This window comes from Micropterus salmoides, unplaced genomic scaffold (genome assembly GCF_014851395.1).
Source record: "Micropterus salmoides isolate LMB-PRFRI ecotype aquatic unplaced genomic scaffold, ASM1485139v1 Ms_hic_scaffold_6, whole genome shotgun sequence".
Classification (NCBI taxonomy): domain Eukaryota; kingdom Metazoa; phylum Chordata; class Actinopteri; order Centrarchiformes; family Centrarchidae; genus Micropterus; species Micropterus salmoides.
Genome location: NW_024044348.1, coordinates 2,480,326 through 2,495,543, shown reverse-complemented (window position 1 = coordinate 2,495,543; position 15,218 = coordinate 2,480,326).

Here is a 15,218-nt window from a genome sequence, read left to right as displayed (position 1 = left end):
ATAAAACTCGCTGATGATGTAACACGTGATGATACTTCATGATGCATTTCTGTAAAGTTCTCCAGGGTCGACTCTGCTGAACTGATTTACATATAAAAGTTTAAAAAAAAAATGAGTGTTGAGATTAATAACTTTGACACTTTGATAACTTGAGACTTTGACGACTTTCCAATCAGAATTAATAAGATGTGAATCCTTCAGTACATTTTACTGATTATACTGTATGTTTATAGAAGCAACTATACAGGCTTTCACTTTTATTTGGTTAAAAGTTTTATTTCAGGCTTTTAAATATGTAGACATAGCAGACTTTTTTTACTGTTACCGGTTTAAACACCGTTTTATTTTAATAATTTTTTTTGTGTAAATGAAATTGATATCATCTCTGTAAAACTGCTTTGTGTATTTTAAAGCAGCACTAAAATTATTTAGTGTTGCTCTTCCATCAAGTTTGAGACAATCTGTGCAGCAGAGGTGGAGGAATCCTACTAAGTATCATGGATCCTACATTTCCCATAATCCATTGTGCTTCAGTTTTTCAATTCTCTTATGAAATTTTATGTTTTCCTGTTGACAGCAGCTTCAGATCAGGAAATGCTTCTACGTGGCCCTGCAGGACAACAACATGAAGTTTACATATTTTAACTGCAACCGGAGGACTCGAACACTCGTCGCCCAGGTCAGAGTCGACCTCGTTGCTCAGCGTCCTGGAAACCTGGATTATCTCCTGTCCTGGATCGTGGGAAACGGACTGAGTGGGATCTGACAGTCTGAATCACAGCCAGTGAATTGTGATGCCCGGATCAGTTCAGGACCTCTTCATATACAGTGAGGACCCGTCCTGAAACCTACTGTAAAAAACAGAGCCGAGACTGTTTCTGGAAACGGTCCTGCGGGAACAAAAGAGGATGTTTCCAGTCCACCGACCGCTTTCAGGGTCCTAATGAGGGGGTGGAGTCACAGCATGAAACACTTCACTCTCTGGATCACTACGGAGTCAAACAGTCACATGAGGCTCCAACCAGACGTCTCGCACATAAACTCACATTCGCAAGGAGGATCCAGGGCCTTCGAGCAGGTTAACGGGTCATTGAGGAGTGTTCAAGGACCCTGGAGAAGGTTCAAAGAGTTCTTGAGGAGTTCCAAGGATTCTTGAAGAAGAGGTTTTCAGGGGATCTAAGACATTTTAGGGATATGAAAACACAGAAGTGCTTAGGAAACAAAATCAAACAAAAAATTGTGTGAAGTACATTTTGCCATCTGCTCAGACGTTATTAGGACTGTATGTTCGTGCCTCCACAGAAACCCAGTGTACTGTGGCGTGAACACAAGTGTGTTTGGACCGGCTGTCCATGTTAGAGCCCAACTCCTCCTGTGATCTGTGGCCAGTTTGAGCCGTGACACCGGACCTTTCAACAGCGCCGACCTGAGCTCACAGGAAGAAGGTAAAAGTGCTTCCAGTCAAGTCTCTCGCCGGACTCTCTCGTAGCGGAGCAGGAAGGACCACCAGCCTATTTTCAAAGTTACAAAACTGGCAGAAGCTGCAGCGGCGTAAAAGTAAAATAAAGGACATTTTAATAAAATTGAAGTATAGTGAGCAAACAAGCCGGCAGAGGTTTTGGCGGGTAATGATCGCCTTCAAATGATGGTGATAATGATCCACCTGGTTACAATTGGAGGAGGAGGAGAAGAAACTTAAGAGTCTTCAGCCATGCTGAAGTGAGGTGTGATACTGCTACTACTGTGTGTGTTAGCATGCCAACGTTAGCTAATTAGCAGCAAACAGAGCAGCTGAGGCTGATGGGAACGTCATTAGTTCTGCAGGCACCGTGAAACTTCAATTAATAGCCGAGTCCCAAACAGCCGCCTGCCCCGTTTACTGGCCTAGTGTGGGAACACATTGACAAATAAACGCAGGTCTCCATTAAACGCCTGGCCTGGTTTTTATAAAAGTTCTTTGGATGTATAAAACCTCTTAAACCCCGCAGGGACGCCGCTTTAGCTGCTTAGATCGTTAATACAGATATTAATGTTTAAACGTATGATCAATATGTCAGTGTGGACATGCTGCACATCGTTAGATCGCTTAGATTCTCCACAATTCAGTCGTTCAGTTAATTTAACAGAAACAACGAGCCTCAAAGTCTGATTCTTATAGATTTACAGGTGTGACCTGCTGAATGTATCCGTTCCTGATTATTTATCTTCCTTCGGTCTGTGAGGGTCCACCGATCAAAACAGATTTTCATAAACATGAATCCAAGTTGTGAATCCTGTCATGTGTCCATCAAGTCCATCGTTCTCTGCTAACTTCTGCCACACTTCTCTCATCCTGCACCCTGTTGTTTGTTACGTTGCTGCCTTCAAAATAAAAGTGCATACGCCGTCTCTAGATCAAATGAATGACGACATTGGATAATTTTATACAAGTAATATTCTGTTTGAAATAAATAAACTGTTTCATAGTAGCCTATTTCAGTTCAATTCAAATTAGCTTTATTGGCATGAATGTATAACAATATTGCCAAAGAACAGTCAACTCCATACATTTCAATAAAAATTAATTAAAGCGTAAAGTAATTAAAGCATGTGTTTGTGTGTGTTAAAAAAAAATTAAAAATTTTAATAATAAAACGTGTGCGTATATATTTTAAGACAAAAAGTAAAAAAAAATTATTAAATATAAATAAATAAATAAATTAGTATCAAATGTAAAAACAAAACAATTACTAAAATATCAAGCAATCAAAATAATTTGAAAGTTTGTACAATTATCAGTCTGAGTTTCCACTGGTTTTCCTCACTTCATGGCATGAGGAGACATATTTTGCGGCAATTATTTGACATTTGGGGAATGTAAATAGGGGAGTTTCTGTGTGCTGATATGAATTCGAATTCGAGGTATATTTGGGAAATGTTTGCAAAGTGTTTTTGTCTTAGTGTTTTATATCGGGCATATATAGGGCATGAGGTTAGAAAGTGCAGCTCTGTCTCTACCTGTCCTCTGTCTCTACCTGTCCTCTGTCACACTGGGAGCAGAGTCTCTCCTCTTGTGGTAGCCAGCTCTGTCTGTGTCGACCCTTTTCTATGGCCAGGCTGTGTTCACTCAGTCTGTATGTTGTCAACATTTGTCTTAGTTTGGGACATTTTATTGTACTCAGGTAATTTGTCAGTGTGAATTCTCTTTTTAGGGTCAGATAAACTTTGTAAATTTACTTTGTGTTTTGGTCGTTTCTTTCCAGTATTCAATATATTTTTCTTTCTGCTTGCTGATAATTTGGTTTGGTCTGCTTGAGTTGGTGTTGCTGTCCTGAGGCTGTTGGGAAATTATTACTGCAGAGAGCCTCAGGACCAGCTGGCTGAGGGGACTCTTCTCTGGTTTCAGCTCCTGGTATGTTAGGGCTTTGTGATGATATGTCTGGGGGTTAACTGATTTTAAGTGATTGTAAAATTTAAGTGATCTTTTCTGTATTTTTAGTAAGAGGGGGTATTGGCCAAGCTCTTCTCTGCACAGGTTATTTGGTGTTTTTCTCAGAACTCAGTATGGAAAGATTCTAAGATTGTTTTTTGTTTTGTCAAATTCATTATTAAGTTTTGGCCCCCAGATTTCGCTACCATACAGAATTATTGGTTCTAGTACAAATTGGAAAATTTTAAGCCAGATTTCGAGTGGAATATATATTTTAATGTTCCTTTTTATTGCATAGAAAGCTCTCCTTGCTTTGTCCCTCAGATCTTTCACAGCCATGTTTAAGTTCCCTGTGTATGTAATGTTGAGGCCAGGGTAAGTGTAGTTTTTTGTGTGTTGTAATTTAGTGGTGTCTAAATAGAAATTGTGTGTAACCTGATTTCTGTATTGTTTCTGAAAGATCATTATCCTAGTCTTTGCTGTGTTTACTGTCAGGGCCCAGGTCTGACAGAATCTCTGCAGGAGGTTAAGGTGCTGCTGCAAACCTTCTTTAGTAGGTGAGAGCAACACTAAGTCATCTGCATACAGCAGACCTCTGATCTCTGTGTCGTTCAGGAGGAGGCCAGGTGCCGTGGAACTCTAATTCATTGATATATAGATTGAAGAGAATTGGACTGAGATTGCATCCCTGCCTCACTCCCCGGCCCTGAGAGAAGAACGATAAACGTTTGTTTCCAATCTTTATGACACATTCACTTTTTGTATACATGTTCTTAATCAAATCATGTTTTACCGCCAATACCACTTTCAAGTAGCCTATAGAAGAGGCCCTCGTGCCAGATGGAATCAAAAGCTTTTTGGAAGTCAACAAAACAGGCATATACCTTCCTTTTCTTAATGTTTAATTCTTGATCAATTAGAGTTTGGAGGGTAAATATATGGTCCATTGAATGGTCCATTTCAGTTTTATGCGAGAGAAATTAAAGGCTTGTCCCAAATATAGGCTGGGTCAATTCAGTGATTTTAGCAAATAAAAGCCCGGGCTATTAATCAAAGTTTTACGGTAATTAGTAAAACCAAAGTGTTGGCCCACATATTAACCTTATGAAGGGGCTCTATGGGAAGTCAGAGGATCAGCAGGGTTGTTAGGATTCTAGCTAAAAACACTAAAAAAAAACAAAACAGCATTACAGTGGATGTCCTTTTCATCCTCCCTGCTGGAATCAATCACAGTCCCTGCTATCAGTCCACCTTCAAGTAAATCAGATCTGCAGAGCGACCTGCCGCCTCCGTCAAACAGTAACTGAGAAAAAAACAAAACCATAAAATGTTCCGGAGAAGGTAAACACGGGCGTGTCCAGTTAATGTCTTACAGACGCAGACCTGACCTTCTATTTCATCATTATTTAACCTTTATTTACTAAAGCCATTAAAAGAACAAATTCTTATTTACTAGCAGTCTGGCAAAAGGCAAAGCCTCCTGAGGGAGCATTTTAACACAACTTCTGCTTAAAATCCCAACAAGCATCACATAAGTGACCTGCAGACACGAGCGCCTGGCAGGTGGCTGCAGGTGTGTGTTGGTTATGAAGAGGGGCATCAGGTGCGTTAGTGATGAAGAGGCTCAGACCCTCCAAATTAGAGCAGATTAGTTCGTCTCTTCATTTAATGAGCTTTAAGGACTGCAGTTTCCCCACAGAGTTCATGAGTTGCAGGTTCTCTTCCAGGGAGGAAGGTCTATGTGTTCTGTGCAGAACTTCCATCATATTATCAGGTGATTTTAAAAGGACACATTCTGTAGTTCTGCTTCTGAAAAGTTCCCGAAAAACACATTAGGAATCTCTAACCGTCCTCATCAATAAATTCACTTCTTCATAGAGGCTGAGGGTTTAGCTCGACGGGCCCTTAAAGAAAACTGGGAGAGTTTACTTCAGGAATCGAGTCAGCACACACACATATCGCTGTTTCAAATAGTTTCACTTCAATCTCACATTAATAAATACTAAAATAATGTAAGATGACAGATTGTTTCAGGTCCAAACTCTGAAATTACTGCTGCTTTGTCAAAGAGGAGGGAGGCGGGGAGGGGGGGGGGAAGCTGTTTGGGTTAAGTGGTTTACAGATTCCCAAAATGCATTGCACACACCCATTTCAGCTCTCCATCTGAGCTATTTCAGGAGGAAATTACAGTGTGACCAGCTGGGTGGAAACACACACACATGACATCAGTCATCTGAAAAAAGGAAAAAGACACAGAAAATAAAGGAGGTGGAGAGAAAAGCTGACAGCGAAGGAAACAACTCTGCAAAGAGGAGGGTGGCCTCCTCCGGCTCCTCTCTCTCCTGCTGCTTAAACAAACCCTCGCCCAGAGGACGATGTTCCAGAAGATTTTCCAGATGGAGATCAGCAGGAGGTTCATGTGGACGTAGTCTGACCACACACACAGCATCATTCACTGTTCCAGTGTGCATCCTAAGCCACACCGGGTGTAAACGCCGGCCTCCGTCACTGATAAGTCTGACAAATGCTTTTTTAAAAAGGACCAGTCTCATATTTAGCTGACATCATTCATGTGGTTCAAATGCCAAAATATCCTCAGTCGAGTGGAAAAACCTGAGCTCTGAAAACATTTGCCATCATTTATAGACTAAATAAAGAGAATATATCTATATAGCCAATGCAAATAATTATTACTACAGCTCTCATTTAACAGTGTGTCTGACTTTAACCAATCAAATCTTTAAAAATCAATAATCTTTTAATCCCAACAAGCTAAAATATAAGTGCAGGTCATTTGGAAGCCGCAGTGAAACTGAACTGGTTCAACAGCTCCACCTGCTGGACTGGACCAGTGCGACAGCCTGCTGCCATCTGGATTTCATCAAACACAAGTTACACAACAGTTTCCCAGCTGACACACAGTCTGAGTCAGTGTCACCGTTAACTTCCTGTAACGGTGAGTTCAGGCTCTGTGGTGAGTTCAGGCTCTCGGTCCCAAACCCAATGTCGTCCCTGAACCCTGACGTCACCTGGAAAGTGATGAAGAGCTCAAAATGCTGTAAACCGGGACGGGACGGCGCTTTGCTGCATTATCATGTTACCTTGACGACGCTGAAACACGTCGCACACTTTTTATTTCATGGTTTGGCCTGATTTTTAAGGTCTTGCCCTACAGAGTGGAGGAGAGGTAAATGTTAATGTACAGTTGTTGTTGTTGTTGGTCAAAACAGCATCATTAAGCAGAAACTAAAATAACTATTTGAACTAACCAAGTAATGAGGTGATGTTCGGCGTCCCATTTTAAATCTATGTTAAGAAAAATTCTAACATTCTTAACATCAGCGTTGGTTTCCATCCTCGTTTTGTCTTCTTCTCTTATAAAAAAGGCAGATTTGCCGCGATATTTCTCTTGCTTCCAGGTGTCCCCCGTGTTTCACGCCCTACTGCTATGAACTCTGGGAGATTCCCTCAGCCAAAGTCTGCAGAAATGTAGACTTAGGCAAAGGGTTTAAAAAGGGCTCAAAATGTCCACAGGAGAGCCTTGGCGCACTTGGGGACGGCGCTTTGCACCACAGTGAAGCAAGTTTTACGTTGGAGATTCTGTTTCTCCTTGCTCCTAAGTTTCTTTGTGTGGTCCTAATTTTTTTCCTTTAGGAGCACATGTGCTCCTTGGGAAAAAGGATAGCGCAGTGTTTCTCCCCACAGGTTATAATTCTGCTACACATGTACAAGCTTTCAACCCGCCTTCATTTACGGCTCTATCCAGAGCGCCGGGGACGGGACGCCATGAGCTCCTCCCACCTTGAACTGATGCTAAGCTGACTGAGGTTCTGGATCCAGGAGCAGATAGAAGGTGTTTTCTAACACGTACAGCAGATCACATCTGGAGCCTTTAACGCAGTATTCTGGACATGTAGAGATCTGATCTGGTCACACACACCTGCTCCTCGCCGCCACCGCGACATCTGAAGCTGACGTTGGTGGAGCCACACGATTGGCTGAATGCGTTTCCCGGCTCAGCTGTGCGAAAGCAGACGATTGGCTTTCTTGCGAGAGGGGCGTGACATGTGCATACAACCGTAATCTTTTGCCTTATAGGCTTTCCCCTCAGGATTCTTTAGGTGGTGTCTCTTCGTAGCTTTAGTCCGTCTCTCAGTCCTGTTCCGACTTCCTGTCTGGGACGCTCATCTCTGAGCCCATTGGTTCCTCCTGAAGAGGTAAATCTTTAACAACTCCTCTCAGACATCAAGACATTTCCAACCTGCTCCTCGCTGTAGTTCCTTTCAGACAGACAAGAGGAAATAGGGCGTGATCCAGATGTGGTGAGAGTTTGGGGCAGCAGGAGGTGGAACAAGATGGAAGCTACGTCTCGGTTTTGAGGTCATTAACAAGCACGCCTCCTCACCCACGTACACTCAACGCCGTGATCGTCCCGGTGCAACTTTCTCTCAAACTCAAATCAGAAACATTTCAGCTCGTTAACCGCGGCACCACCCAGTCCCAGCTGTCCGACCGCTGCCCCCGCCACCACGGAGCCCAGACACACTCCCTCCAGCCAAAACCTACCCCGACCACATCTGGCACTTTGGTGCCTCCCCTACAGCCATCTTTACAGTATGAACAGACCGGATGTAGAAATATCTGTTAGTGTGCACATGAGCCAGCTTTTTCAATAACTATCGCGATCTCATTTTTCTCACTAACAAGTAAATATTCAAAATATGTTTGATTTTATTCACTTGAATCAGACACAAATTAGGACTTTTTTTTAATAAAAGATGTTTAATTTTGTCGAGGAAAAAAAAAAGGATTTTACTTAATTTTAGTCACTTGAGGACGTTTATCAGACGCCACACAGAAGGCGTCAGACTACTTTAAAACATACGCAGTAAAACTCCCCCACACCTGGAAACAAGCTGAGGTGGAAAATCACTGGAGTTCAGTTTTAACTATTAAGAACAGGAAATAACACGCTGAGGCGGTTTCCGCCTGTCAGTACAATGCATTGTGGGTAATGCAGTGGGATAGAGCCATAGACTGTGTATAAGAAATGGACGTAGTCATGGTGACGTCAAGCATTGGTTTGCGGACCGCCGCTTTGAAGCCTCGAGTCCTGGCCAATAGGGCGCCACCATGTCGAGTTTTTGCAACCAGGAAGTGCCCGGATGTGACGATACGGCGGCGCTAACGGCCGTGTGTGGAGCTAGCTAGCTTGCTTAGCTAGGTGCATCTGTAACTCACGTTAACTGTCATTTTAACCGGGCTGATAAGTTTGTCCAGCGAACAACAGTCTTAAAACTAAATGTACTCAGAAAGTGAACAGCCGACTCCTGATAAGCTTTTTCAGCGCCGCTGGTTAAATTTACACAACGCCGTGGGTACGAGTCCCTCTAGCCTGATTGACAGGTTGCCACGGTAACGACTCGTCAATCGTAGATAATCCTGCCCTGAAACATACTCTGCTTTATGGTCTATTTTAAAATAAATGGGACCATAATTTACTAAATGAACATCACGCTGTGTTGAAGAAGACTTGAAACTCATCAGGAAAGTGTTTACTGAGGGAATAAATCAGCTGACAAGTAGAAACATTTTACCTTTATTTCTAATGGAGCCGGACTTCTTTTTGCAACCAGAGGAGTCGCCCCCTGCTGGATTTTCAATAGAATGCAGGTTTCAGGGACTTCCGCATCGGGTTCATATTGTAGACCGGAAGCTTCCCGCTTGGATGGAGCTCATGAAAGTCCAGGAGTGAATGAAGCCCGAGACGCACTGAGTGTGATCAGGTCAGCCAAACAACCTCTGGAGGTGCGTGACAAGTGTCAAATGCAAATGTCAGTCCACATACTACGGCTACGTGGCCGGAAATAAGTGCATTAAATAAAATCACTGGTTTGGTGGCGCAGACAGGTGGCACATCTGTACAGTGTTCTGTTTTTGGTGAACTGAACATGGTTGGCAAACCAACTGCATGACGCCGCCACCTGGACTGTTGTGTGGAACAGGCGATTGCTGCTGACCTGCCGCTCAGATAGACATACTGCCCCCACGTTCACGTGCTGAATTGCATCTCGCGGACACGTAGCGTTAATTCCTGGGGACGTGCAAAACCTACACTCCAACGGAACGCAGGATACGCGTGGCAGCCATCTTGCGTGCGCGAATGCGTAGGTAAAAGAGAGTTTGTCCAGGGCTTAAAAGAAGAGAAAGTACACGTGAACAAAGGAAGCAAGGAAACGATGGCAGGTGGAGCTTAAGTTTCACTTCCACTTCCTGGCTGAGTTCTGCATCAGCACAGAGGACGTGATGTTGGACCTGGACAGAGATCGGACCTTGATCGGATCTCATGTGGACACTGGAGACACGCGTTCATCAGGCAAAAATCATATACGAGGTGCGTATGTGTGGATTATGATGTTGTGTAGAAAAGTAGCCGTTAGCAAATATGGCGGCGGGGTGTGTTACACGACAGTATTATTCGATTCATTATGTTCATAAAATGTCAGTTACTTTATCTCTAAAAACCCGAATATTCACGTTTACTATCATTTGTGACAAAGAAAAGCCTCAGGTCTGTTCAGAGTTCTGCGTTTTCGCACAATTATCAAATTAATCGCAGTAGCTGCAGATAAATTTTCCGTCAATCAACGAATCAATTAATTGCTGTAACAAATGCGACGTTACGACAGGCAGCCCCACAACACTATGACTGGCAGGCCGGATCAGAGCGCCGGGTCTGTTTTCAGAGAACTCGTCGTCACGAGGTCACAAACTGCAGCAGCTCACATTCAGAAACCAAAGACTTTCTTCTGTTTCCAAACTTCAAAAAGAGATTAAAAAAACAAATATACGTTTGATTCAGTTCATTTTCCCACAGCTGCACACGAAGTCGTCGTCGTCTCTGAAACTCTCCGTCTGATAATGAAGCGGTAAATCCCATTTCCTCAGATAAGAAGGAACCTCGTGCTGCTGCATTCTTCACATTTACTCTGTAGCTTTCAAAGCGCACACTGAACGTCCGGCTGCAGGGACAGGAGAGGACACGCCGACTCAGTTTGGTGATAAAACACGGTTTAAACCTGCAGCTTTGACTCAGACCCTGAACTCAGCAAACACTCAGTTAATCTTTAGCGGCCTCTGAGAGCTGCAGCTCAGTGAGGACACACTGACCGCTGCTGCTTTGTTACCATGTACAGCAGAAACAGGAAGCCCAGCTGAAGGCCAGACAGGCCCACTTCACCCACGTCCCATGAACACATCACGCGCTTACAGTTACTGAGGTAGAGTCATTATGGTCGTAGCTGCTCCAGCTTTCAGAATAAAATGAATCTGATGAAACCACAACAGTATCGTCAATCACATTAAATACAGGTGGAAAAGATTTGCACTTTAAAATTCAGCTGCTAACAGGAGGAGAGACTGGGCATCATTTTCATGTTTTTGGCTTAATTTGTTGGCTACTCTAGCTCAGAGGAGGGTCGGGGACCTACAGGAGTCCATAAGGGGGGCCCCAGAAAAACAGTGGAGTAATTTATTTTCATTATAATTCCATCTGACAGGTAACACGACGTGGCACCAGTTGGGTCGTGGGTTTCATACACTTTCTGTAATAAAACATGTGAGAGACCAGACACGCCTTTGGTGTGGACTCGACTTCTGCGATGCCCTCCTAGCAGCTCTTCCAGCATGTGCGGTGAAACCCCTACAGATGGTTCAGAGCTCAGCAGCGAGTCTGGTTTCTGATCAGCCCAGAAGGGCTCCACTGGCTCCCCGGGGCCTCCAGAATCAAATCCAAGTCCCTGATGCTGCATACAGAGCTCCTCCTGGGTCTGCACCATCTACCTGAACTCCACATCCAAGCCTACGTTCCTTCTGGGCCACTGCGCTCCTCCAACGAACGCCTCAGCTCTGTTCTCATCTGTGACCCCACGATGGTGGAACGAGCTACCGCACGCCATCAGAGCAGGGGCATCCCTCTCTGACTTCAAGAAGCTCCTGAAAACCGGAGACGCTGATAGTTCTTACTAGTATTTGTCACTTGTGGATCTCTTACTTTACTGACACTCGTATGTTGTTCCTTAAACGTCCCCGAGCAGGACACTTCACCCCTCGGGGCTCCAGAGGTGTGCGACCGCTCATGTTCATGCAATTCTAAGTCGCTTCAGATAAAAGCGTAAATGTAAAACCAATAATCCTATCAGATGGGGGGTCCGCGGTCTAATTTGTGTCAGTTTAAGGTTCCTTGCTGTGAAAAAAAGTGACTGACATAACGAAAGAGGCAGACAGAAGAAGTTCCTGCTGCTTCCACGTCAGAGATCTGATCGGCACGTCCTCGGTGATGTGGCTGCTGCTCTGCTTCGGTGACACAAGAACAAAATCAGGTTTATTTATAGAAACTCTTGTGCTGCAGCGGTCAGTCTCTGCAGACACACCCTGCAGGCCGGCCAAAACACACACACGAAAACCCGGAGTGTGTCTGAATGTCCTCACAAGGACAGGAAAGAGACATAAACCCTGCAGAGAGACGGCGTCCAGCAGCGTCTTTAACGTGTTGCTTCAAGGTTTAATCTTCAGGCCTGGCTTTTTTTAATCAGGCGTGTTCAACATCTGCTTTTTAAACAGGCTGGTTTCTCTGCTGCACAGGATCTGACAGCAGCGTGTGAGCTTCACTGTCCTGTGGGAAACATCTGTAACAGCTGCTGGAAACACTGAGCCAGACAGGAAGTGAAATAAAAACCGGGAGCAGAGTTTCACTGCAACACGTCAAACGGATTCTCTTTTCATCGATTAATGCAGCATGTCAACCTGTTTGTGGCTCTGAAATAAATCAGTCAAAACAACAATTCTGACAACCTCTTAATCATTTAGTCCTTTATTAAAACAGAAATGTCAAACTTTCTGTTTCCAGCTTCTCTAATGTGAGGATTTCCTCTGAGTTCAGACATTTTATAGAATAAAATCTGTTCAGCGATTGATCAAAACAAGTAATAGGTGCAATGATTAGTCATCAATCCTTTAGTTCCTGGAGGGAAAAGTAATCAGCAAACGTTTTGATTGATCGTTTAAGTTATTTTGATGCTTTCAGATTCTCAAATGTGAGGATTTTAAATCACAGTAAGTTGAATATTTTGGGGTTTTGGACCATTGTTGGTCGGACAGAACAAGACATCTGGACTGAGACGGGCTTTATTCAGAGTTTTCACACATTTATACAATAAAATCTGTTCGGTGATCGATCAAAACAAGTATTGGCTGCAAAGATTAGTCATCAATGCGCAACAGAAAATTAATCAGCAACTATTTTGATTGATTGTTTAGGTTATTTTGATGCTTTCAGGTTCTTTTTCCACCATCATGTTATAATAAACTGATTATTTACTGGCAACAGTCTGATGAAAGTCGGGCTGCAGTGATTTATTGATTTTTCACTGTTTGTAAATGTGATTTTATTGAGTGCTGATCTGTTGGACAGACACACAAGTGGCATTATTATCACGGACCTTCAGGAATCAATCATTTACCAATTATCAATAAGTGTCACACTGTCCGCATCACAAACACATGTCTGTGTTGTGCGCGTGTGCATGTGTGGGCGTGCGCGTGCTGACCAGGTGAGGCCGCGGCTCTTTTGTTGGTCATGAAAAGCTGCGTGAAGCCGCTGGAAGCTGCTGGACGCGGCGGCCGCATGAATCAGATCTGCTGTTTGACACTTTTCTGTTGGTTCGTTTAAAGGACAACAGATAAACAACGCGGTTCCGCTGCCGGGGCCAAACAGCGTCCCCGTCATCCAGCTCAGCCGGACTTTGTGCAGCGAAAGTCGGAAGAATAAAAAGTTTGAAGGAGCCAAACTTTTTCTTACCTCTGGTCCGAAGCAGCGACTCCTCTCCCTCCTCGTCCTCCTCCTCGTTTCGCCGCTTCCTCGCAGTAAACTCCTCTCGGTTTCACTCGCATAAAGACTCCAGTTGTTAAAACGTAAATTAAGAGATAAAACTGGGCTGTTACGGTCGTCAGTGCTCAGTTTCGGCGGTGGACTCTCAGTGTCGCGCCCCACTGATCGGCTGATCTCCGCCGCTAAAAAGTCAAGACTGCCGTCTGCTGCCTTCACGGACTGTCAGACAAGTGAGGATTCAGCGGGTTTACCGCGCATGAGCGAGGGGAAAGTCGATTTATAGTGATGAGGGCGGGCGGGATTTGCAGGATCAGATAATTTGGCCCCCCATGAAAAATCAAGTTCCAGGATTCAAATGAATGGATTTCACATTAATAACACTTAAACGAGTTTATATCCTGTCTGAACATGGAAACTCATAATTACAAGGATCTTTACTCATGTCTGCCAGTTTATTTACTGTCTTTAATGTCCAGTACTGTCTCTAATGTACCAGTGTTTGAAAGCAATAGTTTTTTATTGCTTTCATTTTTAAATGTTCAGATGGATATAAAACTCATGTTTGTTCTAACAGTGGTTAGCCCAGTTGGGGTGGGCGTGGCCTCATTCAAGGGGGTAAGCAAGAGTTTGAACAGTGAAGCTGACCAAAGCCTGTATGGATGATGCCATGTAGGCCCAAAAATGAGCGAAGGAGCCGTGTTGTTTGGATAAGAAGCTTTTGGGGCATCTAAAAACATGATCGGCCATCAGCGACGCGGCATCGATGTTTTGGCAGGTGAGCCTCACAGACCGAGTCAGATAAACACACTGAGCCACAAGACTTCCTGTCAGTGCAGCCATGCACCAGGGGTGAGTTCAATCTCAAAACATTGTGCGCCGGTTTGCAACATTTTAGGATTGAACGGCTCTTTCTTTGCAACGCTGTGCAACGTTCCACCACGAGCTTCGAGGTGTTTTTTCTTCTGTTTGGTGGGTGTGTCACAGGTGTTACCCAATCAGCTGCAGCATGTTTGTAAACACAACAGTGTTAAAAAGGCAGGAAAATGCAGAGCGCTTGCGTCCACAGCGGGGTGTTCGAGGCACCACCGTTTCCGTTGAGTCTGTCCTCTGTAGACATCTCAGAGACGCATTTCTAATCTTTGCAACCACTAAAAGAGCCCTTACACGTCACATTCACACACATCAGATGGAAATAAACCTTCACATTCTCACACTTTGGCGTTCAGCCCAGGACAGACCCACCACAAGAGGGGTCAATGTCAACAAACCGTACAACACGTGAAAGTCAAAACTTAACACTAAACCTAGCTTAGCATTAAAAACTGGACACGGGGGAAAACGGCCAGCCTGACTCTGTCCGAAGTTCAAATATACCAACACGTTCTCACCTCAGTGCGTCAATACAGACGCTTTCAGACAGCGTGACAACGCGTAATTATTTTACACTAAAAAGTACCCTTCAGCGTCCGTATGAAACAACACCGTTTGCTACATCGGAGCAACACAAAGAAGACCTGCTAGCAGGTAGGGCTAACCGGTCGACATGCATAAAGTCAGTGACTTAGGTTTAGACACTAACTTTTCTGATGGTTATGGTGAGGGTAGGGGGCTTCGGGGGGCTGTCGACACTTAAACACGAACATAGCTAGCTAGCGTAGACCAGAGCGTCTCGTACAGACGCATCCGGGAGCGTCTCATAGAGACTATATGGTCATTTGCTTCGCACAGCCTGGTGACGTGGTTCAGGTCTTGGCCAATCAGAAGACAGTGGGCTTTGAGGGGGGGGGGCTTAAAGAGACAGGAGCATCTACATCTTGTTTCAGACAGAGGCTGAAATGAAGGCCTACATGAAGAGTCAGTGTAAGAATTTTTTATTTCACCTTTGATTCGTGCAAAGCTGAGAGTCAGCAAAGAGTCACA